Below are 27,288 nucleotides of genomic sequence, written 5' to 3'. Positions count from 1 at the left end.
TTAATAAGGACAAGAGATGACTTAGTAATTAATTTAATTTCTTTGAATTACTATTTAATTTATTGTAATTAAATAATTGACGGTCAAAGAGAAAATTAAATTAATTAGTCATCATGGTTTTACAAAATGAGTCAATAAAATTTATTTACTCATAGATTATAGTGTGATAAAGTCATCATGACTTTAACTATAGCACCCCATTCCCGACCCTTAAGGAGGATCTAGGAATGGTGCATTACAACCTTAAAGCCTTTTCCTTATAGTAAGTAATTGGTGAAACCTTAAGTTTACAAAAAAAGAAAAGAAATGAAAAACAAATAGGTATTTGTTATAGTAGTAGTAAATAAAACATTTAAGCTTAAGAGCCCAAACACTTTTAAAACACAAAAGTTCATTGTAAATATTTAAGGGAAAGACATCGTTTGGTTAATACAATTTTTGTTACAAAATAATGTTTTTCATATTTCAAGCCTTTACGCCACTGTCATTTATCATGCATAATACAAAATCACTATAAGCCTCACACAGAATGTATCCTCTGGTGTAGTCCTTGAATGTTCCTTTATTTCTTCAAGGGTCCTGAAAAGGGAAGATAAACGGGGTAAGTTCATAAAACTTAGTGAGTTCAAAAGAAACATCAGAATATCTATACTTCACATAGACAAGGGGCTCTTCCCAACTTAGTGGGACTTACAATTCACCTATTGGCGATGACACCACATAGACAGACTTCAGATAGCTCGCCTATTGGAAAATACCGAAATTGCACAGAGTTTAACAGAGTAAAGCTAATAACTCTAAATTATATAGATTTTTAGATCACGTTTTACTTAGAATTTATGCAAATCCTAAGTATTTTTGATAATCAATTATGTTTTTTACTACATATTGAGAATGTTGGCACAATTAAAGCAAGATTATAATTTTTGTGTAATCCAGTGTTAAATTCACATAATTGTACTCTATGTTGCTGTATTTTGAAAATTTATAATTTATGTTATAATTGTTGTAGCTTAGTACACTGATTCGTTCCATGTTCGAAGCCAATATGAGTGGCACATGCACATGAGCTGAACACCAATCGGTATAGGATAGCAAGCTAAGGCATTTGGACTCAACAAAATTACTTTAAACCAGCTTGGAAGTGGGTTGTTGAAAAGAACAAGTCTACCTTTTTACATTGGAGCCTAAACCGTCCAAACAAGCCAAATTCGACAATGACTTGGTAGAGCAGCCCAAACAATTTTGGAATAATTATTCAAGGGTCCTTATACATGTAAAAAAATCACCAATCAGCCCCATTCAAACCGTATAGTTGTCGTCCAACCCATGCCACAAATCAAGCAAAAATCAAGCTTGAATCATGAAAAAATCAACCCCTCTTTCCATGAAATATGGTCGGTCATGCATGGGAGATTTCTAAGGGATGTTAATGTTATTTTTAGGAAACTCCTAAGCCTTCCCTCATGTATAAATACCACCCTCATTCACTTCTCAAATCATCCCTCATCCTACAACACATTCACTTCATTCTTCTTTCTTCTCCACGCTTATGCTTTCTAATGCCCCTTCATTTTTCCATCCTCTCTTTGAGAGTTCCCTTAGCAAGCATATCTTGTAAGAAAAGCTATTCCCAAGCTCCCAATTAATACTATGAGTCATGTCTACAAGCAACGATTCCAAACACTCACCATTCGCGTTTTTGCCTAGCTGTTGAAAGCCTAAACTAGCTTTTCCTTTCCTTTTGTCTTGTTCGTCGAAGGCTTCAATGGCTCTAAATCTTCACCAAAATTAACCACAAAAAAAACATAATTAATTTACAGCTATAGACACACCCAAACAATCAGAAACACAGGTCCAAGGTTCTGTCCTCTTGAAACTGGAATTTTCAACTTCCAAATTTGAAACTCAAATATCTCAATTCCTACTCGTTTCCAATGCTTAAAACTAATCCCAATCATCTAATTATCCATCTAAGAATAGTTCTCAACCTTCAAACTACACAGATTTATGATTCCAAAATTTTAACATAAAATTACCATTTTTCATGAAAACTTAACAAAAACTTAAAAACCTTTTAACGAAACTTTAAGGAGAGTTTAGAAACCTTCTAATAACATCAAAGCAAGTTGGAAAACACTATGAAACATCTATTTCATTCAAAATTACAAATTTCACCATTAATGCCCCAAATTTTGGCATTTACACAAAACCTTTGATTCAATAGATAAAAACTCAATTTAAACGACTAGATTACATTAAAAACTATTAGGAAAACAAAACATTACCTTGATAGAGAGAAAACAAATGTTTGGTAAGAGATCTAAAAACCCAGAAGTTAATCAATCGTGAAATCAATTATGTTATTGATGCTCTTTTTGTAATTCTAGGGTGGTTCAATGTTTAGAAGATGATAGAAAACAAGAGATTGGAGTAATGAAGACCAAAAATCAATGGTGCGATTTGTAGATAGCTTGAACGTTTTGATAGCCAATGCTCTTGATATTCAAACTTACATTAATCTTAAGGAGGCAGTACACAAGGCAGTTGAGATTGAACAGCAATTTCAACAACGTCAATCTCATTCAAAATAATAAGGAAGAAAATAAAAAAGATAGATGAAAATATAGAACGTGGTATGTAGAAGTTCTAAGAAACCTTGGAAACACGAAGAATCCTCAACCCCTTTAAGCAGCTCTAATTTCCCCTCCATGAAAGAAAACTTGGCAAGAAAAAGTTTGAAGATGATCCCCCACAATCTAAAAAGATTGTTAAAACTCTTCTAAATGAAACTCAAAAGAAATTCTTGAAAATAAAACTCAAAGAGAATTTATTAACTCAAAAGAGAAGTTGAATAATAATTAATTGTATGCTTTGTGTACAATACAAACACCTATATATAGGCTAGCTAAATAAATCTAAATAAAACTCTTAAATATACTAGAACTCTAATTAACCTAAACAAGAAGTAGTTTTAAGCTAAACTTTCTTGTTCACTTAAAACTCCTAAATAACTTAAAATACTTACTAATTATAAAAAATTCAGAATAATAAAATAATAAAATAATAAGAGCTGATAAATACAATATTGGGCTCATATATGATAAAAATTAAGCCTAAAACCCAAACACAATATGATTGAAACTCGAATTAAAAGCCCAAAACTCAAAATTCCCGTCATAATCCTGTTCAAAAATTTTACTCGCACAGTCTTCACTAAAACGGTCATTACTTGAGCTCTCGGACTTGAAATCAAGTGATTCAAAGTGAGTTTCGAATCTAAGAGATAGATATTTGAATTCCATACAGACATATCAATCCAGACGTTCCTGGATTCCATCTAAAAAGTCATCACAAGTCTACTGATTTCCCAAACATGAAAATTGGCAGCTTCAGTGAATGGAATTTAATAAATTTCACTCGGTCTGTGCATATATTTTACATTTCAATGATTATGCTTTTGTTCTTAGGTTAAAATTCTTTTACACAATTAAGGCATTTTTTTCTTTTGCCGATTGCATTCATATCTTTGATGATCCACAACCACAATGTGTTGTTCTAGTAACTTGAGACATGAGGGTTGGGACCAATGTATTGTCGACAATCCATCTAGTAAAGGATACTTCGTATTGCAAGAAGATTGAATTGGTAGAATGGAACACTATGAAGACCACCATGGAAATGCTAGAGGTGCAGGAAACAAATATGAAACCTGTTGAGTCATCAATGGAGCTACCACCTATGAGAGAGGTGAGTTGTGCATCAGGCTTCAAGGGTAAAGTAGTGATGCAAAATGGGCAATCGAAGTGAGTAAATGCAATAAGCGAGGTACATCTAAAACACTTATCTAGTTTTTTACATATTCACTTAACATTGGCTTTGCAAATAATAGGGGCCCTTTTAGAGTTCTAAAGCAGGTAAGCCGAGAGGCTTGACCGCCTCTGGATGTCCCAACTTCCAAAGTAAGAAACCTGCACAGAAGATATGAAATAAGTGGTGTCCACAAGTATACGGGTCATGTTGTAATATAATTACAACAAAGTAAATGAGTACTCCAAGGATCGTACCCAAGGGAGGTGAATACTAAATTAATCCTAATCTAATCACAAATAGATCTAATTAGTACTTTAAATAAATTATATTACGAATAAACATAAAGAGAGATTTTATGAGGTTTTATAACAATAAAGAGACTTTGGGAAACGAATTATGTAAATTGAATCAGATCTAAGCATGGGCGATTAGCTTGCTTTGGTAATCATAACCAACTGTCGCTACTGGTTTCTATTCAATCAACTAGTTGTCACCCTAGCAGAATCTCTCGATCCTCCACTAAAATGATGAGTTGGTAAAAACTACTTATCTCTTGACCGCAAAATCTAGACCGGTTCGAGGCTAAGGTATTCACAAATAGGTCATGCCAATTTTGGGTTAATTCCCACCTAAATGGCTATCTAGGGTCGTCAAGCTTAGGGTTTAATTTCTTCCTCTCCCAACAATTAATTAGTATATCTCCATTCGCTAATCCCCCATGAGAGGATTATTTTCTCATGGATTTCATAAACATAATAAATTTGATACTAAAAATAAACATAAGTAATGAATCAAAAGAAAAGGGTTTAAGAGAATCCTGAATTATATTGAATGAAGTGCAAAATCTACAAAGAGGATTAGTTTCTCATGGATTTCATAAACACAATAAATTTGATACTAAAAATAAACATAAATAATGAATCAAGAGGAAAGGGTTTAAGAGAATCCTGAATTGTATTGAATGAAGTGCAGAATCCACAAAGAGTTGATCGAGTGTATAAATCAAAACTCCCAACAAACACAAAGATAAAAACTATAAATAACCTAAAACCTAAGAAAAGGGAAAAAACTAAAACTAAAATTACATAGAAAACTCTTAAGTATGAAAAGTTGTCCATAACAAGTGTTCAATTATCCTATTTATAGATTTAGGGTTGTCGTTATCAACCCTAGGTCAGGTGCCGCTCTTGTATTAAACATTTGATTGTGCAGACCAAAACATCCCTAGCTTATAAGTGTTTCTTGTGTAGGATTGATGTTGCAACACCCTAGTGCATGTGTCGTGACATCGAAGGCAATATACTCAGCTTCAGGGTGACTTTAGGGGTGTGTTGCAACATCCCTTGGTTGTGTCGCGACACGAAGGTAGTCTCAAAATTCTTGTACTCTACTCCCTATGTTGCAACATCGCAACCAGTATTGAGTTTGTATGCCCACTAATGGTCTCTTGCACACTCACTAAGCATGTTAGCTCACCCGTAGGCCTCATTCGAAGGTCAATAAAAACTCAAATTACACTTTTTTTTATTTAATGTAAATAAAACTATGAAAACTTAATTAAAACATAATAAAAGTTCTTATATCTAAGCTCCTCAACTGCGAAAACTAGTTTAAACTACTACATCGAATTACGACAGATCAAACTCCCCTACACTTAAGTCGTTGTTTGTCTTCAAGTAAGCTAAAGAAAAACAACAAATTAAAAGATGACTCTAGAGCAAATATAGTACAAATATTGTTTTCGGAGTACATGACTAGGCATTTCACATTTTTACATAGTTTTAACATGATATATAGTTGACTTACCACTTTCGATATCAAACACCTAAGTTCATTATATTATGAAACATACAAACAATAAGGTTTTTCAAATGTATTGATCCATCAATAAGTTATACAGGTAATTGGATTACCCTAGCAGAATAGAAGCAGTCGCAAATCTGATTATTCAATATGATGTCAATTTCTTGAAGAAGTCTACCAAGGTCACATAGGGCCTTTTGGCTTGTAATGTTCTGAGGCTTAGGACAGGTATTGAATTCAAGAAAAATAAGCATAAAAATAGATTGGCACATCGTATTGTTCCCTATTCTCCCCCCTTAGTGACCCTTACCCGCTCACCTATTTATTTCTCCTTCTCTCACCTTCCTTATTTCTCTACATAGGAAATCACAACATAATGTTGGAACATCAATACACCCCATGGTGAGTGGAAAAACATAACTCTGGTGATCACATCCAAGGATCCATGTGCAAGGAATGAATAGGGGTGAGAAGGGTATGAACAATTACCTTTAATTGTCTGGAAAGCCAAAGATAATTGTTGTAAAACTGATTACGCAATTGTATGTCAATTCCAAGCCCGTATAAAAAGTTTCGGCCTCTACGTAATCCACCCGACATGACAACGAATGACAAGAATTCTCTTAAACTTTTTTAGAGAGAAAATCTCATTGACGGTTGCAAGACATCATACACTATAGTTCTGGTATATAAGGTTTTATTAGAAAACCCTATATTTCCTAATTCAAGAATAGTTGATATCTTAATATGAATCACAATTCATTATAATAATTAACTGAATGTAATAATTATAATTACCATAATTATAATAATGTTTTACTAAAAAAATACAATTACACTAATTATAATGATATTCGATCGTAAATTATAATTACAATAATTATAACAAGGATTTCAATAAATTCTGTTTAGTTAAACTTTTTACGAATCAAATTCATATATATTAATTTAACTATGTTCTCATTATGTGTACAACATACTTGTACATATAATTTGTTTGATATTTAACTGCCTAATTAAATTAATTCTATAATCAAATTAATTCATGTGACAGCTAAAAACAATACCAAATATGTTTGGATTCCGTTTGTTTCAACCATAGGGTGTGACCCTGTAGGTTCTGGTAACGTTAGCAATAATACTAGAACGATTCTAATATTACAAATAATGAGTGGCATCTAGCAATGCATCATTGCTACCTAAGTTACAAGAATTCATGATTCGACATAACCTCTCTGTGATTAACCCTTCATGTATTAAATCCTTTTGTCCTTTTGTCCTTCATGATTCGACCCTGTAGGTTCTTGTAACGTTAGCAATAATACTAGAACGATTCTAATATACTCAACTACTATTGTAGAACCAACTATTGTATCTTGCTTTGAACTCTTCCAGCTCACAACACCACCATTAAGGCAAAACACAAAACCTGATCACGATTGAGAATCATCATTATCGATTTGGAAGCTAACATCAGTGTTACCTTTTACACTTAGCTCTTCCTCACCTCTATATATAAGGAATGTATCCTTAGTCCTTCTTAAGTACTTAAGAATGTTTTTAAATGCCACCCAATGACCTTCATCGAGATCTACTTGGTATCGACTCGTCATGCTTAAAGAATACGACACGTCTGAACGAGTACATAGCATGGCATACATGATAGACCCTATAGACGAAGTATATGGAAACTTACTCATGTGTTTTCTCTCTTATGAAATTGAAGGACAAATTTCCTTCAAAAGTGAAATACAATGTCTCATAGGTAGGAATCCTCTCTTAGATTTTTCCATACTGAACCTTTTCAACACTTTATCTATGTATGTACTTTGGCTTTGACCTAGGAGTCATCTTGATCTATCTCTATAATTCTTGACTCCTAAGATGTAAGTAGCTTCGCCCAAGTCTTTTCATAGACAAATAACTTCCTAACTAAGTCTTAATAAATTGTAAGGTAGGTGTGTCATTTCCTATGATAAGTATGCCATCCACATACAATACTAAGAATGTGATAATGCTCTCACTAACTTTCTTGTAAACACAAGGCTTATCTTCATTTTTGATAAAACCAAACTCTTTGATTGCATCATTAAAACGGAGGTTCCAACTTCAAGAAGCTTTCTTTAATCCATAAATGGATCTTTTTCGCTTGCATTTTTTTAACATATTTTGGATCTACAAAACCTTCAAGTTGTGTCATGTACACATCCTTTTCAAGTTTTCCATTAAGGAAAGCGGTTTTGACGTCCTTCTGCCAGATTTCATAATCATGAAATGCAATTATTGCAAGTAAGATCTGAATGGATTTAAACATAGCAACAGGAGAAAAGGTTTCATCATAGCCTATGCCATGAACTTGGCGAAAACCTTTAGCGACTAATCGCCCTTTATATGTTTGTACGTTACCATTCATGTCGGTTTTCTTTTTGAAAACCCACTTGCACCATACGAGTTTAAACTCTTCAGGTGGTTCAACCAAGGTCCATACTTGGTTTACTGACATGGAATCCATCTTAGACCTCATGACTTCAAGCCATTTCTCAAAGTTTGGGGTCGCCACTGCTTCTTGATAAGTCTTAGGCTTATCTTGATCCATAAGAAGAACATTACCATGTGTTGTAACGAGAAATTCATATCTCTTAGGTGCATCACATTCTCTTAAAGATCTACGTGGTGGTTGTGTTTCTACAGCACTTACTTGTTCCTCAATTTTTTGTGGAATATATTGTTGTTCTATCTCTGGTTCAGTGGTATTTTGTGGTTCTTGAATTTTTTCAAGTTCAATCTTTCTCTCACTTCCTTTTCTAGAGACAAATTCTCTTTCTAGGAAGACACCAGTCTGAGCAACAAACATTTTGTTCTTAATGCGATTAAAAAAATAATATCCTTCGGTTTCTTTCAAATATCCCACAAATATACACTTTTCTGAATTGGGTTCAAGCTTAGTAGATGTCTGACGTTTAACATAAGCTTTACAATCTCAAATCTTCATAAAAGAAATACTTAGATGTTTCTAAGTCCACATCTCATATTGCGTATTTTGAACCGATTTAGATGGAACACGATTTAATGTGAAAGTAGTTGTCTCAAGTGCATGTCCCCAAAAGGAAGTCAGTAGGTCAGCATGACTCAACATTGATCGAACCATGTCTAACAAAGTTCAATTTTTTCTCTTAAAAACTCCATTCCATTGAGGAGTACCAGGAGGAGTAAGTTGTGTGACTATCCCACATTCCTTCAAAAAGGTCATCAAACTCTAGGCTCAAAAATTCTCCACCTCGACGAGATCGAAGTATCTTGATAGTTTTTCCTAGTTGATTTTGTACTTTATTTTTTAATTCTTTAAACTTTTCAAGGGCTTCAAACTTATGGCGCATGAGATAAACATACCCATATCTACTAAAATCATCAGTGAAAGTAATGAAGTAGTGAAATCAACCTCTAGCTTGTGTATTCATTGGTCCACATACATCAGTATGTATTAGGCCCAATAAATCACTAGCTCTCTCACTTTTACCAATAAAAGGAGCTTTAGTCATTTTTCCCAATAAGCAAGATTCACATACTTCAATTTGTTCGAAAATGAATGAATCCAAGAAACCATCTTTATGGGATTTGGATATGCGTTTCTCACTTATGTAGCCCAAACAACAATGCCAAATATAAGTTTGATTTGAGCCATTTATTTTAAATCTTTTAGTATTTATGTTGTAAATGGGATGAACTTGATCTAAAATATAAAGGTCATTCACCAATTGTGTTGAAGCATAAAAAACATTATTGAGATAAAAAGAACAACAATTATTCTTAATAATTATCTCAAAACCAATTTTGTCTAAACCAGAAATTGAAATAATGTTCTTAGTCAAACTAGGCATAAAATAACAATTCTCTAAACATAAAACAAGTCCACTAGGAAAAGATAAAGTATGTGTTCCTACAGCTAACGCAGCAGCTCTTGCTCCATTTCCAACTCATAGGTCCACATCTCTTCTAGCAATAGTCCTACTTCTTTGCAGTCCCTGTACAGAAGTACAAATATGAGAACCACAAACAGTATCTAATTCCCAATAAGTAGTAGTTGATAAATTAATATCAATAACATAAATACCTAAAGCAGATGCTTCACTTGCTTTGGCTTTCTTGACTTCCTCAAGATAGATAAGGCAGTTCCCTTTCTAATGTCCAATCACACCATAATGGAAGAAGTTTCCTCCCTTAGCCACCCCCTCCTTTGGTCTTCAGTGCAACCTTTCCATTTTCAGATTTGGGTCTGCCTTTGCCCTTGGGCTTTGCCTTGGCTTTAGCTTTAGCTTTACCCTTGACCTTGTTATTACGAACCATTAAAATGGGCTTGGGTCCAACCTTTTTCATGTTACCTTCAGCAGTTTGCAACATGTTGAGTAACTGTGGTAGAGTCTTATCAATTTCATTCATATTGAAATTGAGGACAAACTAGCTATAGCTATCAGGCAATGATTGCAGAATAACATCAGTGGCCAACTCTTGGCTCAGTGGAAATCCAAGTTTAGACAGGCTTTCTATATAGCCTATCATCTTAAGAACATAAAGTCCTACTGGGCTTCTTTCTACCAGCCTACATTGAAAAATGGCCTTAGAGGTATCAAGCCTCTTTTGTTGTGCTTGCCCCTTAAAAAGTTCTTTCAGGTTTTCAAACATATCATAAGCAACCATTTCCTCGTGTTACTTCTGAAGCTCAGGATTCATAATGCCAAGCATAAGACATCCAATATCTACCATGTCATCGAAATGCTTCTTGTAAACATCTCTATCAGCCCTTGAGGCATTACTAGATGGTTTATTAGGAAGAGGTTGTTCAATGACATATAATTTTCGTTCTTGTTTGAAGACAATCCTCAAGTTACAGAACCAGTCAAGGAAATTCAAACCATTAAACTTGTCCTTCTCAAGGACCTATATCAATGAAAGTGAATTTGTGTTTGCAGCCATAATATATCTACAACAATGAAATATGCGAGTGAGTAAATTTACCAAGTTTATATTAATCATTAAAAGGACTTTACTAAATGATGCTCCCACTATTTTATTCAAAATTAATAATCATCATTTTTTAATTTCAGAAAGACTTTCTCGATAGTTTTTCTAGTGGACAAGGATCCATATTTCACCTCCTCTTAAGTCAGCTTTGGCTTTACTCTCAAGATTATAGTTATTTAGGTAAGCAACAGTCATTAATTACATCACGTGTAACTCCTAAATATTTGGTGAACAACTCTTATTCTAATCATCTTATGATTTATCCAAATTACTTACCTTTAGGTTTCTAATCATATTAGAGTAACCTAGTTAAGTCACTAACCAATGTTTTAACCAACAACTATCACTTGTTTATTCTTCACGTTTAACCAAGATAGATATTAATACTTCGCTTTAGCAAAAACCTACATAGTATCGATCAAGGCCTTAACGAGGGTAATGATTGCAAGACAACATCGACTTAATATTTTGATTGAGGAACTTTATTAAGGACGCATCTCACAAATTATGGTCTACTTTAGTCCATTTAATCCTTTAATTGATCTCATCAATTAAAGTTGTTTTTGTTATCAAATTTTAACATACTTCAAATTTGGCATGTTTTAGACTCCCATAGCATCTCATACATGAATAAGTAAAACTTATTTGTTCTATATCAAATTTTAGCATTTGTTTCCATAGCATCTTGTGGGCTAAATATTTCTCATCTAATCTATAGACATCCATGGGACGTATCTTGTGTCATGGTCACGGGCTTTGTACTTTGGCATGTAACACTTACACTATCGTCACTACACCAAAACAGGCTTTTAGCGGCGCCACTAAAAATATTTGCGGTGCTTCTACAAGCGCCAAAAAAATGCCGCTGTTGACAACGCTGCTAATGTTTGCAGCATTTTTAGAAATAAATGCCGCTAAAAGTCATGACCTTTAGCGGCGCTTATCCCACAAACGCCGCTATAAATCATAATTTTTACCGGCGCTTTTCCCACAAACGCTACTATAGATCATGACTTTTAGCGATTCCCACAAATGGCGCTATAGATCATCTCTTTTAGCGACGCTTTTCCCACAAACGTCGCTATAGAACAGATCTTTAACGACGCTTTTTCGTACAAACGCTGCTATAGAACAGACCTTTAGCAGCGCTTTTCACTCAAACACCGCTAAAAACATATCTTTAAAAAAATAATTTTTTAAAATAATATTTATTTCTATGATAAATATTATATTATGTTTTAAGGATAAATAAAAAATATTATTTAAATTAAATTTTCTACGAAAATGTTAACTTTAAAACTAAATATAAAAATTAATGAATCTAAATTTAGAATTTAAAATAATAAATTAATAACACAATTAAAATCCAAAAGTTAGAACTCTTAAGTAAAAATAAAAATTTAGAATCAAAACTAAAATAAATAATACATATGCAAGGTAATAAAACATATAATGCATTTTCTTAATCAAGTAAATCTTGGTAATAAAAGATATAATACATTTACTTAATCAAGGAAATCTTCTAATGAACTCAAAGCAATGAGCCTTAGAGAAAAACTTTTGAGCATGGCTTCGAATTTGAACTGCAAATTTGGTGCCTACATGCTCTGCATGAAAATAAGAGTAACTTAAACTGTTCAAACCATAGTGAACATGGCAAAGATAAGTAAATCAATTCAACTCATTGTGCACTTACCTTCTATTTGGCACCAGCCACGACCATACAACCTTAAAGCTTCAATCAACCCGACCCACCAAATTGACTATAAAGTCAAGATTCAAGCAAAAAAGCAAATCTGATTCTAAAAATAAAGGAAGAAAATGATTGAGGAACTTTAAAGACCCGAGTCCTAACCAATCAAATGCTGAGCTAAAAATTTGATAATTGAATCAAACCAAAGTCCAAAGAAACTCTAGTAAACTAAACATACTACTCATTGCAGTAGCTTAAATACCTTATGATCTACATCTATTTCAATTGATTAACTTTAATTTTATAGTTGGTCAGGGGAAAAACTTTTTAAAAAAAGTACAATTATTAATCTCTTTACATTGCCATACCAAAAATGAGCCAATCAAATAATATTGCTTGAAAATCAACTATCTAATTATTTATGTATAATTAATTAGTAAAAATAAACAATTCAATGATTATATGCAATAAATTAACAGAAACTAATAATTCAATAATTTATCAACATTCAAATTTATGTGTTTATCATTAACAACTGTAAGGCTTGGCTTCCATCAATAACGGATCAGTTTCAGAAAATACAACAATAATCCCAAATTTCTCCAAAAACAAACAAAATTGTAGACACTTTAACACAAAAAAACACGAATCGAAGAAGGAAAATTAGAAGATCAAATAGGAAACTAACCTGATTTTAATAGCAAGAGCAAGCGAAGATCTTTTTCTGAAACCCGTACAGTGGATAGAGAAGGAACGGGAAGACAAAAAAACCACAAGCTTTTACCTTGATTTTTCTTCTTAATCGTAATTACATGGAGACCATTTAGTCCTCAAGCAAAAATTGTTAAGAAACAGACATAAAGAATGATGCTTCACTACTTGCATGAACCAAATGTAACATCAGTTTCAAAATAATGTCAAAACTGGCAATTAACATCTGAGCATATGAATAACTTATTATATAACATCATGAAATTGGAGAATCTCCAAATTCAATTGTATATAATACCTGCAACCCATGATGGATGTACATCATTGAAGTCACACCATCAAATCTGTACTCATCAAACTTATACTCCTCCAGCCACTATCTTGCATTTGAAAGAAGATACCTCAGTACCTAAAGCAACAATTAAGAAATAATATTTACAACTGGAAGGGAGGAAGCCAAAATATTTAAACATGCTATTCATTAAGAAATGTTTAGGTAGAAGTGCATACTTTCCAGCTTCCATAATTAAAAAGGCGAGAATCCCACACCGAGTGGTGACCCCTTGACCCCGTGTGGAAGTAATGACCATCAGTTCCATCAAACATGTTCAGCCCATCTAACACTTTATTGGAAGCATGGTTGTATTCACAAAACATCATTCAGATATGCAGGTAGATAAGAAAATAAAATTAGCAACTTAACTTAACTATAGAATAAAAATGAACGGGGATATAGCAAACAAATACTTTCACAACAAGCTGGTCGTGAACAATAAACTAGAGTTTTAGAGTATTCTAGTCATTTATATATCCTCAATCAATTATGACTTTGCTTCTCTCTTTTAGATTTATTTTTTAGCAAACTTTTAGGAAGCAAAAATCAACTAGAGAAACAAAGGAGTAAAAGTGACAATCAATAAGAGCCTAAATTCTCATGGCCATAATTGCATCAAGTCTACTGGAAAAATGAGCATAAAGCCAAAAGTAGGAAAAGAATAAGAGTTCAAGTTCTCATTTCCTGTGCAAACAATCCACGAAATTTTGTTTGCACAAAAAATCTAACAACAAACACAGAAGAGTTTAAGTTTTCATTTTATTTACAAAACAATCAGGGAAAATGTTTGCACAAAAACTATAACATCAAATATAGCTAAAGGGCAAGTTTCTAGAACTTATATTCTCCTGCAGACATAACTATTACCTGTGCACAATATCCATAAGAACAAGTATACCCAACTCATGAGCCTTATCTATCAGTGACTTGAGGTCATCAGGGGTTCCAAAGCGGCTACTAGGTGCAAAGAAGTTTGTCACATGGTACCTACAAAATATTAAATGCAACTTGTTATAAGTAGAAAAGTGTGTCTACTTATATCTGCCACATAGCAGTTAGTACAAGTTTACAAACTTACAAACATACACAGCAACAAATAGATTTGAGCTAATATTACGATGAAAGTAATACTCGAAGCTAGCATAATATGAGTGCTCTTGAATAGCCATGATCTGAATAGCATTGTACCCAAGGCTTTTAATACGGGGAAGAACATCATCTCTAAATTTGGCATATGTGTTAATCATTAGCTCCTACATCAGAGAGTTGATAATACTAAGAGAATTGTAACAAAGAAAATAAAGATTAAAGGTGCTCGTGGGACAATTTTTCTTTGAATAACAGAATGCATGATCATTAAGTTTTAGCATGTTAGTCATATTCTATACAAGCATGTTAGTCTTATATTATATGCACATGCCATTATCCACAGTGACACCGAACATAAGGCATAATGATTCAGTTAATTTCTTCTCCAACAAATAGTAAACAAAAACGATTCAATTTCAATGACAAAACCCATTCCCCAAATCACAGCTAAACCTCACCAAACTGTAAATAAATGAAACACAGAATTTATGCTTATTTTTATTAACTATTTACTATGTAAAACACTCCATTAACATTAAAATCACTATTTTTTTTCTTTTGAGAAGTAAAATTCAAATACTTAAACTGCTTTTTCTAATCGAATCAGCGAATTAAGTCAATAATTGCAGTTTCCAACACTAAACTTGGGCTAAATCTTGCAATATACAACTTGAGCTAATTTTAAATCTATTCTGGAAACCCAGAAATAATCAGCAATTAAAGGAAGAAAAACAAAAACAAAATCCTCATTTCCACAAAGTTGCTAATCGTATGCAGCTAACTTAGATTGTGAGAGAGCAATCTCGAAGTTTCAAGGTCTTCGTATGATTAATTAAGTCATGGTTAAAGAGCGCTTACCTATGAATTGAAACCACTGACGAGTTGGAGGGTACCACTGACGAAAACCAGCATGCCGCCAGCACCGGAGGGTTGACAATCGATGGTGGTGATGCCGTGCTGACACCGCTAGAAAGGAAGGCTGTGAGTTTAGCGACGATGCTCTGAGAGCCTTGGATCTTTTGACCCTAGAAGGTCAACATTAAACCGTCTTGGTAGAGATTGGCTAGACCGGCCCTGTTCAGAAAGATGAAATTACCAGAGAGGGAGCGAAAAGGAGACGGAAAGAATCGAAGAACTTTGGAGAGAGGGAGAAAGAAGATCCGAGAAAAAGAAAGAAGAGGATAAAGAAATGAGTTTGAAAAGGGTGAGGAAGCGAAATGCTCATAGACCGCGAAGAAGAGGGGAAAAATTAGGGGTTTCAGCGGAGGAAAATTGGGATAAAAAGGCGCGATTTTTTTAAAATAAAATGATTTTTTGTGGCATTTTTTATAAAAACTTAGCTATTGCTTATCTTTTGCAGCATTTTTTATAAAAAACGCCACTAAAAATAAAGTTCTAATCAGAAACAGTGTCGTTTTATTAAGCTTTAATGCATAGTACAGAAAACGCCACTAAAAATTAATTTACTTAAGCCAAACGGTGATGTTTTAAATAAATAATTCTAAACTTTTTAACTAATATTTATAAGAATTATATAAAATTATAAATTTTAGGTTTTTTTGTCTTTTTTGTTTGTATTTTTATTTCATTTCTTATAATTTGGTCCTATATATCCAAAATAAATAATTATACGTACCTAAATATATATCCATCCATATATATATCAATACTTTTTTAACTTATTTATTAATTCTATTTAAACTAATATTTAAATATATCAAATGGTTTAGATTAAATTTTTAAAATATATTTTAAAAAAACTAATTAATCTAAACCCCAAACCTTGATTTAGCCCTAAAATCCCTAAACCCTAAATCTCTAACTCTTAACCCCTAACACTTAACCCCTAAACCTTAAATCCCAACCCCCAAATCCATACCCCCTAATCCTTAAAATACCATCCAAAAAATCCCTAAATCATTAACAATCATAAAATAGTTAAAATCGATTAAACAATAATTAATTGTTAAAAATTTGGTATAAAGTAGCAATAAACAATATTATCTTTATAAAATTTATTTTTTTATATAAAGTTTGAAATTTATAATATTTTATTTTATTGATAAATTAATAAATTTCTCTAATTAACTAATTTATTATATTCTTTCTCAAATAGATAAATGAAAACAAGAGGACTAACAAGTATATGGGATTTTTTTTATTCAAGTGATAAAAATAGGAATGATAGCGAGTTAGGTATATGCATATTTTTGAATGATTTCAATTCAAATTCACAAATTTATTTAAGTATTTAAATGTTATTCATGAATTATTTGAGTATTACTATTCAAATTCGAATTTAAATTAAATAATATTATCCATCGAATATTTGAATCCTAAAAAAAACCTAATTTTAAAATTTTAATTTTTTTTGTGGATATTCATATCCACAAAAACCCGAATTTTAATTTGGTAAAAATTATTTTAATATATATAATCAGAATTGTAAGAATTTAGTAACTACTAGATTCATATATCTGAAATTACATTTGTTATCCGAATTAGCAATGCAGATTTAAATAATGGATATTCAAGGTATCTACCCACATCCACTTCGAATTCATAGCATATAGCAATTTTAAAATCTGAATCTAACTATTATTCCAACCTAAAAAAAATGTCTTAGATCATCTGAATCCGTAATCTGATTTTTCATCTTTAACTAAAATATTTTTTATTCCATTAACATATGTAAGTGTCCACCAAGCTTTGTTTTTTATTCTATTTATTGATTTTTTTTTCTATTTCTTTAAGAATTATTGTTTTATGGTTTTAATGTGGTGTTTTATTAATTTTTTCAAATTTTGTTGGTTAATAAATTTTATTTATGTTGAAAAATAGAGGAAAAAATAGTTGATATATATTGTTGGGAACCAAGATAACTTGGTTGAAGAAATGAAAGTAGGAGTGAAAGTGCATTATGAAGAAGCTTACCATCTTTTACAAATTTATTATCTCTTTTACAATTATATACACAAACCAAATCATATACCCAAACCAAAAACCCTAAACAAATTTATTATTATCTCTTTTACAATTATATAAGAACATATTTAAAATATAAATTAAAAAAACTAATTAATCTAAACCCAATACCATAACCAGGCCCCTAAATCCCTAGCTAAACCCTAAATCCCTACTCCTAACCCCTAACGTCTAACCCTGGCCCTAACCCATAAACATTAAATCTCAGCCCTTAAACCATAATCCCTGAATCCATATATATATACTCCTGATCAATTATAATAACCTTAAAATAGTAACCCCTAAACCGACCTAAAATCTTAAATTAATAATCATATACATACCCTAAACCTAAAACCCTAAATTAACTATAGAGATAATTAATTAATTCAATATTTTAAATTTAAATTAATACTATCACTTTTACGATTATATAAGAAAAGTTTTTAATATATAAATTAAAAAACAATCAGTAATCATGTACCCAAAAAACTTTAAAATTATTTTAAATAATAGTATTTAATTTTTCCATGTGTTTTATTTCAAATTATTTCTACGTGTTATTTTTTTCTAAATATTTTAAATATTCAATTAGAAATAAGTTGAATTTTATTTAATTAATATCAATAATAAACCAATTAAGATAAAATGTTTTTTGTGGCGCTTTCAAAAAAACGCCGCTAAAAACCCGAGCATTAGTGGCGCCTTTTCAAAAATGCCGCTAAAACCTCAAGCATTAGCGGCACTTAATCATAAACGCCGCTAAAACCCTGAGCATTAGCGGCGCTTAATCATAAACGCCGCTAAAACCTCGAGCATTAGCGGCGCTACTCTAAAAACGCCACTAAAGCCTCCGATAGGTCACCAAACGACGCCGTTGGGTTTGGTTTTTTACGGCGTTTTCCCAAAAAATGCCACTAATGCTTTTTTTAGCGGTGTTTTAATGCACAATCTTTAGCGGCGATTTCCGTAAAGCGCCACTAATGCTCGATTTTTACCAGCGTTTTTTGTCCAAACGCCACTAAAAGTGCCGCTAAAAGCCTGTTTTGGTGTAGTGCTTTGATAGATTGCTTATGATAGTTTGATTGTACACTCAGGTGATAAAACATTTTTCTTTCATAAGTTAGTTGGTCAAACTCAAGATCATCAAATCAAAATTCTATCATTAACTATTGATGGTTTAAAAAGGTTTGATTGTAATTGTCAATGTTATTTATATAAATACGCTTGATAATTTATAGAATGTATTGAATAACTACAGAGCAATTTGGGTTTGTCCGTTTCATACGCAGGTTCAAGGTAGCGCAAAGGTTCTTTACCATAATTCTTTTTTCATAAAGACTAGTTTTGAGTTTGAAAAGACATGTACCTAGAACCCCATTATTAGTTTGTTTATGATCTTTATTATGATCGCTATTGCCCTTTCTGTTTAACTAACTCCCTAATGGATTTTTGGTTTAATGCATTAAATAATTTGTTGGGTGGGATGAATAGTATGAGTTGTTTACTTAACAAATCAAAATCATCCATTATTAAAACAACTCAACATTAATTCATAATTACCTTTGGACTAATAATTGTAAAAGAATAAAAAGGTAAGTAAGTATTATTTTATTTGAATTGTTAAAATTAATAACGGAAAGAAAAATAAAATAAAATAAATTGTTTTTGTTTGGTTAGTAGGTGAAAATTAAAAAATAATTAATTATTGATTATTTATAAGTATAACTTTTTTTATAATATAATTATGTAAAAAGTAAAGAGGGTAAAAATGGTATTTTACATATCTAAAATTTGTTTACTTTCCTTTCGATTTGGAGTAATTTAAATATTAACATTTTGAAGGAAAATAAAGGATCTATAGTATTAGAAACTATTCATTGGGTGGAACGTAGGTTGCAGACCATGAGTTCTCTCTATGAAAATACTGATTCTGAAAAATCCATCACTGAGGAGTTGATCCCTAAGAAAGTTCGGTTCAGAGAAGATGATGTTGATACTAACAATAATATGTTGATCGACTCATCCCCGGAAAAATCCATCTCGTGGAGGGATATGCTTGTAGGCCAATCCTCTAAGGATACTCTTATTGATCTGGAAGAAAACGATGATCTAGATATTTTGGATGGGGACATTCAAAAAACTTTTGTGGATGGTGTACCTTCCATTTCCTTCTCGGATAGGATTCACAAAATCCTTATTCAAGGTATGGAAAACACAGTGATTTTAAAACTTCTTGGTCGTAACATTGGCTTTTCGGTTTTGCAGAATAAATTGTTCAACCTGTGGAGACCCTCAGCTCCTCTACATATGATGGATATTGAAAATGGTTACTTCTTGGTAAAATTCCAGAACAAGTTGGATTGTGAAAGGGCACTTGCTGAAGGACCTTGGATTATTTTTGGTCAATATTTGATGGTTCAGCCTTGGACGCTAGACTTTGATCCTACACAAGCTTACCCTAGTGTTGTGATGGCATGGATTAGATTTCCTGGTTTACCTGGATATTTGTACAATCATAAAATCATCACTGAGATAGGGGAAATGGTTGGTAAAGTGGTTAAGTTGGATATGAACACAGATTGCAGGACTAAGGGAAGATTTGCTAGATTGGCTGTTTATGTTGACTTGGAAAAGCCATTGGTATCTCATATTCTGATCAATGGTCGTAAGTAGAATGTTGAATATGAATCTTTATCCACAATTTGTTTTCATTGTGGGAGATATGGGCATGTGGAAAACTCTTGTCCTTTTAAGAAATCTGAAATCCCTAGTGAAAAGGAGAACTCACCATCGAAAATGTCATCGGATACTCAAAACACGGCCAAGGTTGATGCGGAGAAGGATTACGGGAATTTCGGACCTTGGATGATCGTTGAGAAGAAATCAAGGCGGAAAATCAGAGATAACGTGCAAAATTCCTTGCAGAATCAACAGATTGGGAAACATGGTTCCCGTTTTAGAACCCTTAATAATAAGGATATGCACAAAGATGATTTTGAGGGTTTTCTGCCGGATACCAGGCGTCATAAAGGGAAGGAAATTATGCATGGCAATTCAATGGAGAAAATTTCTACTACTCCTAATAATGATCGAATATTTGGAGAAAGAAACCATAATAATAAAAATGTCTCAAAGGAGGTGGGTCTGATGGGAATTAGTGGCCCTAATTTTAAAGGGAACAGCAGGATACTTTCGGAGCCCAGTAAGCCCAGCATAAGCCGAAAAAAAAATTGTATAATTTAAAGAAGTCTGATAGCAGTTTGGGCTTAGGAACCATACCTATTGGACAAGCCCGTGGAGGTTTGGAACGTTCTGACCCAGACTTGGCTGCCCACCATCCCTCCGTTGCTGCTGGAAAAGGCAGTTGGACTTTTCCAACAGTTGAGCTACAAACAGTTCCAAGCGATGATACGGGTCTTGGTTTTGAAGGAGAAGGATCAAAAAATCAGACCGATTTGGAGGAATCAAGGCGGACTGCAGTTTTTCTGGATGTTGGTAATCTTGACTCTGGTAGACATTCGGCGGTTGTCTTTCATGAAAACACCCAAGCCAAGGAAATAAAAAATGCTCATCCTTCTCTTGTGCTTCCTGGTGGTTCGGGTAAATCTCTTAAAAATAAAGGTAGAGGATTTATTAAAAAACAGAATAAAAATTCAGAAATTCAGGAGTCCAGCGAATACCTTTGAAGGAATCGATGGAAGTCCTTCCCAAGAGCATCTCGTCTTTTGCAAAATGTAATGTTGAGGTTGATTCTAGCTTCAAAACTGATGGGCAAAAAGAGGGAGTTAATGCTCCCGGACAGTAAGGATATCCTCTTTATTCGTATTTGTTTTGTTATTTTGATTATTTGCTATTACAGATTTGGTGTATTTTTTATATATTTTAGTTTTTATATTTTATTATGGTTTTAAATCTAAAATTTTTTTCATGGAATTATCAAGGAAGCGCTAGCAGGAAATTTTTACGAGTCTTTCAGGAATACAATGCTGAGCATAGACCTGATATTGTTTATTTGGTAGAACCGAGAGTGAGTGGTAAAAATGCTAATCTTATTATTGAAAATTTGGGGTTTAACTATTCACATCGGGTTGAAGCTGTTGGTTTTTCAGGTGGCATATGGGTTGGATGGAAAGAGTCTATTCAAATCCATATTATTCGAAATCATCCTCAGTTTATTTTCTTACGTGTTAATAGTTTTAATCTTAATAATTCTTTCTTTATTTCATTTGTTTATGAAAGTCCTGACAGGTCTAAACGGAACACTCTTTGGGAAGATTTAAAATCAGCTAATCCTAACCTTACTTCTCCTTAGTTAATTATGGGGGATTTTAATGCAATTTTATCTCCTTCAGATAAAAAGAGTCCTGTTTCCGTTGGTAAGCGTTGTAATTTTTTTGGTAATTTTGTTGATTCTTGTGAGTTGCAGGATTTGGGATTCATTGGACCTACCTTTACTTGGCAAGAGGCAATACTTTTGTCAGACTTGATCGGGCCTTAGCTAATGAGAATTGGGTGTCTACTTTTCCACATTACTCTGTTCATCATCTCACTCGTATTAAGTCTGATCATAGGCCCCTCTTGTTATCTACTAGAACTGACCGTAGCTCCTTTCAGGGTAGACCTTTCAGGTTTTTAGCAGGATGGACGAAACATAGCGATTTCTCTAGTCTTGTTAGAGAAAGGTGGAATTTCGCAGGTAATATGTTTGAATCTTTAAACAATTTTACTTTTTTTACTAAAGAATGGAACAGGAATATCTATGGCTTTTTAAGTACTCGTAAGAGAAATCTTATGAGATCGCTTAACAATATTCAAAAATCCTTGGAGCATTCTCCCTCAACGTATTTAGTTGGAAAAGAATTAGAAATTCGGGATAAGTTGGAAAATGTTCTAGATCATGAAGACCTACTTTGGAGACAAAAGGCTCGTTGTGATTGGCTTCAATTGGGGGATCATAATACAAATTTTTTTCATAGCCGTACTTTGAGAATAAGGAAATTCAATCGTATCTTTACCTTACGCATTGATAATGGGGAATGGTGTTCAGATCAAGACATCCTACAGGCTAAGGCGGTGGAATTCTTTGAAGGGCTTTATGGGGAGACTTCTTCTACCTTGAGAGATATTCCCATTGATGGGTTCCCTAGATTCAATTCTTCAGAAGTTAATTTTCTGGAGGCTTCTGTCACTAATGAAGAGATGCAATGTTTGACATGGCTCCGTTGAAAGCTCCTGGAAGTGATGGTTTCCATGCTCATTTTTTTCAAAGTCAGTGGGATATTCTTGGGAATGATGTTTGTCAATGGGTAAAAGATGTTTTTGATGGAAGACATATAGATCCAGAATTGAATAATACGCTGATTGTGTTAATCCCTAAAAAAGAGAATCCTGAGGATTTTACCCATTTTAGGCCCATTAGTCTATGCTCTGTTCTTTACAAGCTGGTTATGAAAGTTATTGCCAATCAGTTTAAGGTGGTCTTTCCCAAGCTTATATCCCAAGAACAAGTTGGGTTCATAGCTGGGCGCAACATTTCTGATAACATCATTTTAGCTCAAGAGATCATACACTCTATGCGCTATAATAGGAAAGGAAGGAAATGTATGGCTATTAAGTTAGATTTGGAGAAAGCTCATGACAGAATTAGTTGGGAATTTTTTAGTGCTTCCTTGTTAGCTGCCAAAATCCCTGTCTACTTAAGGAAAGTTATCATGTCAGCTATTTCTTCATCTTCTATGCAAATTCTGTGGAATGGGGTGCCTACTCAGAAATTTAAACCTAAGAGAGGAATTCGTCAGGGTTGTCCTTTGTCGCCCTACTTATTTGTGCTTTGCATGGAATGGTTAGGTCACTTTATTAGGGCAGAAATAGAATCTGGAAAATGGGTTCCAATTCATCTTTCTCGTGCAGGTCCTTCAATTTCTCATTTGTTCTTTGCGGATGATATAGTGATCTTCTGTAAAGCTCATTTTGACCAAGCTCAATTACTGGATAACATTCTAAACCATTTCTGTGATATTTTAGGACACCAAATCAGTGTTAGGAAAAGTAACATTTTCTTTTCCAAAAATACTGAAACTGATGTTCGCAATCAAATTAACCAACTGTTTGGTTTCCAAAAAGTTCGAAATCTTGGTACATATCTAGGTGTCCCTCTTTTACATGACAGGATTACCAAAAGCACCCTGAGGTTTATAGTGGACAAAGTGAGGAAGAAACTGCAGAGTTGGGATGCTAGGAAGTTGTCTATTGCAGGGAGAATTACGTTGGCACAATCGGTACTTCTCTCAATTCCTAATTACTTCATGCAATCCTTGATGATTCCGAAAGGTGTCAGCGCTGACATTGAAAGGTTGGTCAGACAGTTTATTTGGGGTAGTTCTGATGGGCATCCTAAATTATCTGTAGTGGGTTGGAATTCTATCTGTCAACCGAAGACTCAGGGAGGTCTTGGATTCAGACATCTAGAAGATCAAAATTCATCTTTCCTAATGAAGATTGAATTTAATCTAGTGTCTAAAAGCAATGCACTTTGGGTTCGTGTTCTTCGTGCCAAATACGGTTGGAAAGATAATTTCCCAGATTCTATTAATAAAAGCCAATGTTCTCATTTATGGAGGGCTCTCTCTAAGACATGGCCGTTGCTTCGAGAAAATCTTGCATGGTCTATTGGAGATGGTGCTAGTGCTCGTTGCTGGAAAGATCATTGGATTCCAGGTATGGGCCCTTTAATCTCTTCAATTCCTTCTTATGCTAACCTTGATTTGGATTGTTGTGTTAGGGAGATGGTCAATTCTGATGGTTGCTGGAACTTGGATCTGTTTCGTGTCTGGGTGTCTGAAGATATTATTAATAGAATCATTAGCATTCCTCCTCCTCACCCTGACTCTAGGCCGGATAGGATTATATGGACCAAGTCAGCATCTGGAGTCTTCTCAGTTCGCAGTGCCTATTGGTATTTGAAAGAGAATTCTTGGAATTCCCAGGAGGATTATTGGAAGATAGTTTGGAAATATCCAGGTCCTCAAAGAGTAAGAGTTTTCCTTTGGCTTGCTTTCAAACAAAAACTTCTCACAAATTCGGAACGAGCTAGAAGGGGATTCAGTCATTGTGGTTCCTGTTCTATATGTGGTCATGAATTTGAGGATTTGGCTCATGTTCTCCGGGATTGTCCTCCTGCGAAAGAAGTGTGGCGACTTGTGATTCCAAATCAGCTAAAACAAAGGTTTTTCTCTGTTTCTCTTCAGGATTGGCTTATTCTTAACCTTTGTTTTCATGAAAGATTGCAGGATTATGGCCTCGTGTGGTCTTGCCTGTTTGGACTAGTTGCTTGGCATATATGGAAGAACAGGAATCTATTTATCTTCCAACATATTTCTTGGACGGCATCGGAAGTGGTGAAAGTTTCTAGCTGTTGGGGCCGTAACTACATCTCTCATGTTGGAGACAACATTAACAACAAGCAAAACTCTCCATTGATGGTCAACCTTGATGATACTTGGGTGTTTTTATCCACTGATGGAGCTGTGACCAGAGATTCTGGTTATGCTGCAACAGGAGGCGTGGCTCGTGATCAGAATTGAAATTGGATAGTGGGATTTAACAGATTCCTAGGCGTGTGTTCTCCATTTGAAGCTGAAGTTTGGGCCATTCTAGAAGGTATCCTTATTTTACTTAATAAGGGATACAAACAAATTATTATCATAACTGATAATCTAGAAGTTGCCCAGATCTTAAATGATATGGATTTGGAAGACTCAGGAATCACTGTACTCCGAAGGACTCTTCGCATCATGCATTTAGAAGGGGAGTGGAGGATTAAGCATATACCAAGAAATCAAAACTTGGTAGCGAATCGTCTTGCTAAACTCAGTTTGAGTTGGAAATCAAGCTTACAAGTTATGGATGAGGCTCCTACGGACATTTTAGATTTACTTCAAGAGGATAAAATTAATGGTTGCTTTATGTAATTGATGTTTCATTTCACCAAAAAAAAAAGGATCCATAGTTTTCCTTTATCTAAAGAAAAAAAAAGTTAATCACACTAGGGGAAAAAATTATTTCCCTTGTATTACTTCAATACAAGTTAAACTCTAAAGAAATCCTAAAATTTAAATTTGTGATATCATATCAAGTTACTAGATTGAAAACAACAATTCAGAAGTTAAAAATTATTAACACCAAACTGATTTTTATATATATTTTTGCTAGCAATTGATTTTGATTAAGAAATAGAATTTTTTTTCTTTAGTGTCTCGGACAACATTCGGTGTCTATATTTTGTTATTAACTTAAAAAAATATCTTACATCCATGAGGTAAAATATTTTATTAACAAACCACTAAATTTAAGTATAACATAATATAATACTAGGGCGAAGTCAGAAAATATTTTTAGAAGGCCAAAATTAAATTTTAAATTTTAATAGTTTATATCTTTATAATTTTTAAATGATTAAATCAATTTTTTATCATTTTTAAGGACGACCAAACTGTAGTTTTACTTTTATTAATTTAAAATTTTAAAATTTCTAAATGACCTAAATGAACAATTTTCTATTTTAGGGCGAGCCCCTGCCAGTCCCTAGGTATGCCATTGTATAATACATTGGTGGTAATAAATTTTATAGTTGAGTAAGATTATAAAATATTTGAAAGGAAAGATATTTGGTTTAAAAAACCACTAAATTTTGGTATAATATAATATATTAAGTTGGTGGTAAGAAATTTTGTAATTGAGTAAAATATTTTGTAATTAGATTAGCAAAATATCTTACATATTCTTATAAAATATTTGGTAATGAGGAAAGTATTTTGTTATGAAAAAAAAAATTCGGTTATAACAAAATATCTTATGTTTGTTCTAAGAAATTTTGTTATTTTATAAGGTATTTTATTATTAGTTACAAATATCTCACATAGGTTGTAAAATATTTTGTTAAAAGGTAAGGAATTTTGTTTTTTTTTAAAAAACAAAATTTTGATAAATAAAATTGGTATTTACAAAGATATTTTGTTGTTAGCTTTACCAAATGTTTTGTTATTATGTAAGATATTTTGTAATAAGATATTTTGTAAAGATAATAACAAAATACCTTAGAATTAACAAAAGTTCTTAGAACAAATGTAAGATATTTGTTATAAAAAACAGAATTCGGTAACAAAATGCCTTAGGTATGTTCTAAGAATTTTGTAAGTTCATGGTATTTTGTTATTAGCTTTTACCAAATATCTTAGATGAGTTGTAAGATATTTTGTTATTTTGTAAGGTATTTTATTATTAACTTTATAAAATAGGATAAATTATATTTGTAGTCACCTAATTGTTCATAAGTCTTTTTTTTGTCACCCAATTATGAAAAGTTATAAAATAGTTTCTCAACTATTCAATTTTTTTTCTTTTTTTGGTCACTAGCCGTTAAATGACTAATGAAAATGTGACATGGTAGTTTTTAAAATTGACATAATAGTAACTTTAACCCTAACATTTATAAATTATGTCAATTTAGTTTTGATTCTTAAAATTTAATTTTCAACATTTACACATTGTGTAATTTGATCTCTTTTTTTTTCAATTTTGCTTTTCTTTGTGACTATTCTACCAAAAAAGTTAAAAATATATATATATCAACTAAAATTGATCGAAAATATACCAAAAATGGAAACACTCAGAGATTCAAGATAATAGTTTTCATCTTTTCTCATTCTTTTACGATTAACCCTCAATGTAAAATATAAAAATAACATTGCAAAAAAACACACCAAAATACACGATATGTAAATGTTGAGTGTTAAGTTTTTTGAATTAAGACTAAATTAACACAATGTATAAATATTGATGATTAAAGTTATTATGCAAG

General features: G+C 32.8%; 1 long non-coding RNA gene across 4 annotated transcripts; it reads right to left on the bottom strand.

Moving 5' to 3' along the window:
* Positions 1–3,313: 3,313 nt before the first annotated feature.
* LOC107903750 (uncharacterized) lies at positions 3,314–21,252 on the bottom strand. Of its 4 annotated transcripts, none has more exons than XR_001685936.2 (7): positions 15,321–15,743; positions 14,241–14,360; positions 13,550–13,662; positions 13,017–13,448; positions 12,332–12,437; positions 9,728–12,242; positions 3,314–9,638 (listed from the first exon to the last, which is right to left on the bottom strand). It is a non-coding gene; the product is annotated as an uncharacterized lncRNA (long non-coding RNA). The 4 variants fall into 4 exon arrangements; XR_001685935.2 differs by lacking the exon at positions 3,314–9,638 and adding exons at positions 20,709–21,037; positions 21,110–21,252 and having other exon boundaries at positions 12,074–12,242; positions 12,332–13,448; positions 15,321–15,536; XR_005913257.1 differs by lacking the exon at positions 3,314–9,638 and adding exons at positions 20,709–21,017; positions 21,110–21,245 and having other exon boundaries at positions 12,074–12,242; positions 12,332–13,448; positions 15,321–15,536.
* Between the last annotated feature and the right edge of the window lie 6,036 nt (positions 21,253–27,288).

Source organism: Gossypium hirsutum, chromosome D05 (genome assembly GCF_007990345.1).
Source record: "Gossypium hirsutum isolate 1008001.06 chromosome D05, Gossypium_hirsutum_v2.1, whole genome shotgun sequence".
Classification (NCBI taxonomy): Eukaryota; Viridiplantae; Streptophyta; class Magnoliopsida; order Malvales; family Malvaceae; genus Gossypium; species Gossypium hirsutum.
The sequence above is the reverse complement of the archived record's forward strand: the minus strand, read 5'-3'. Positions and strand labels throughout refer to the sequence as shown.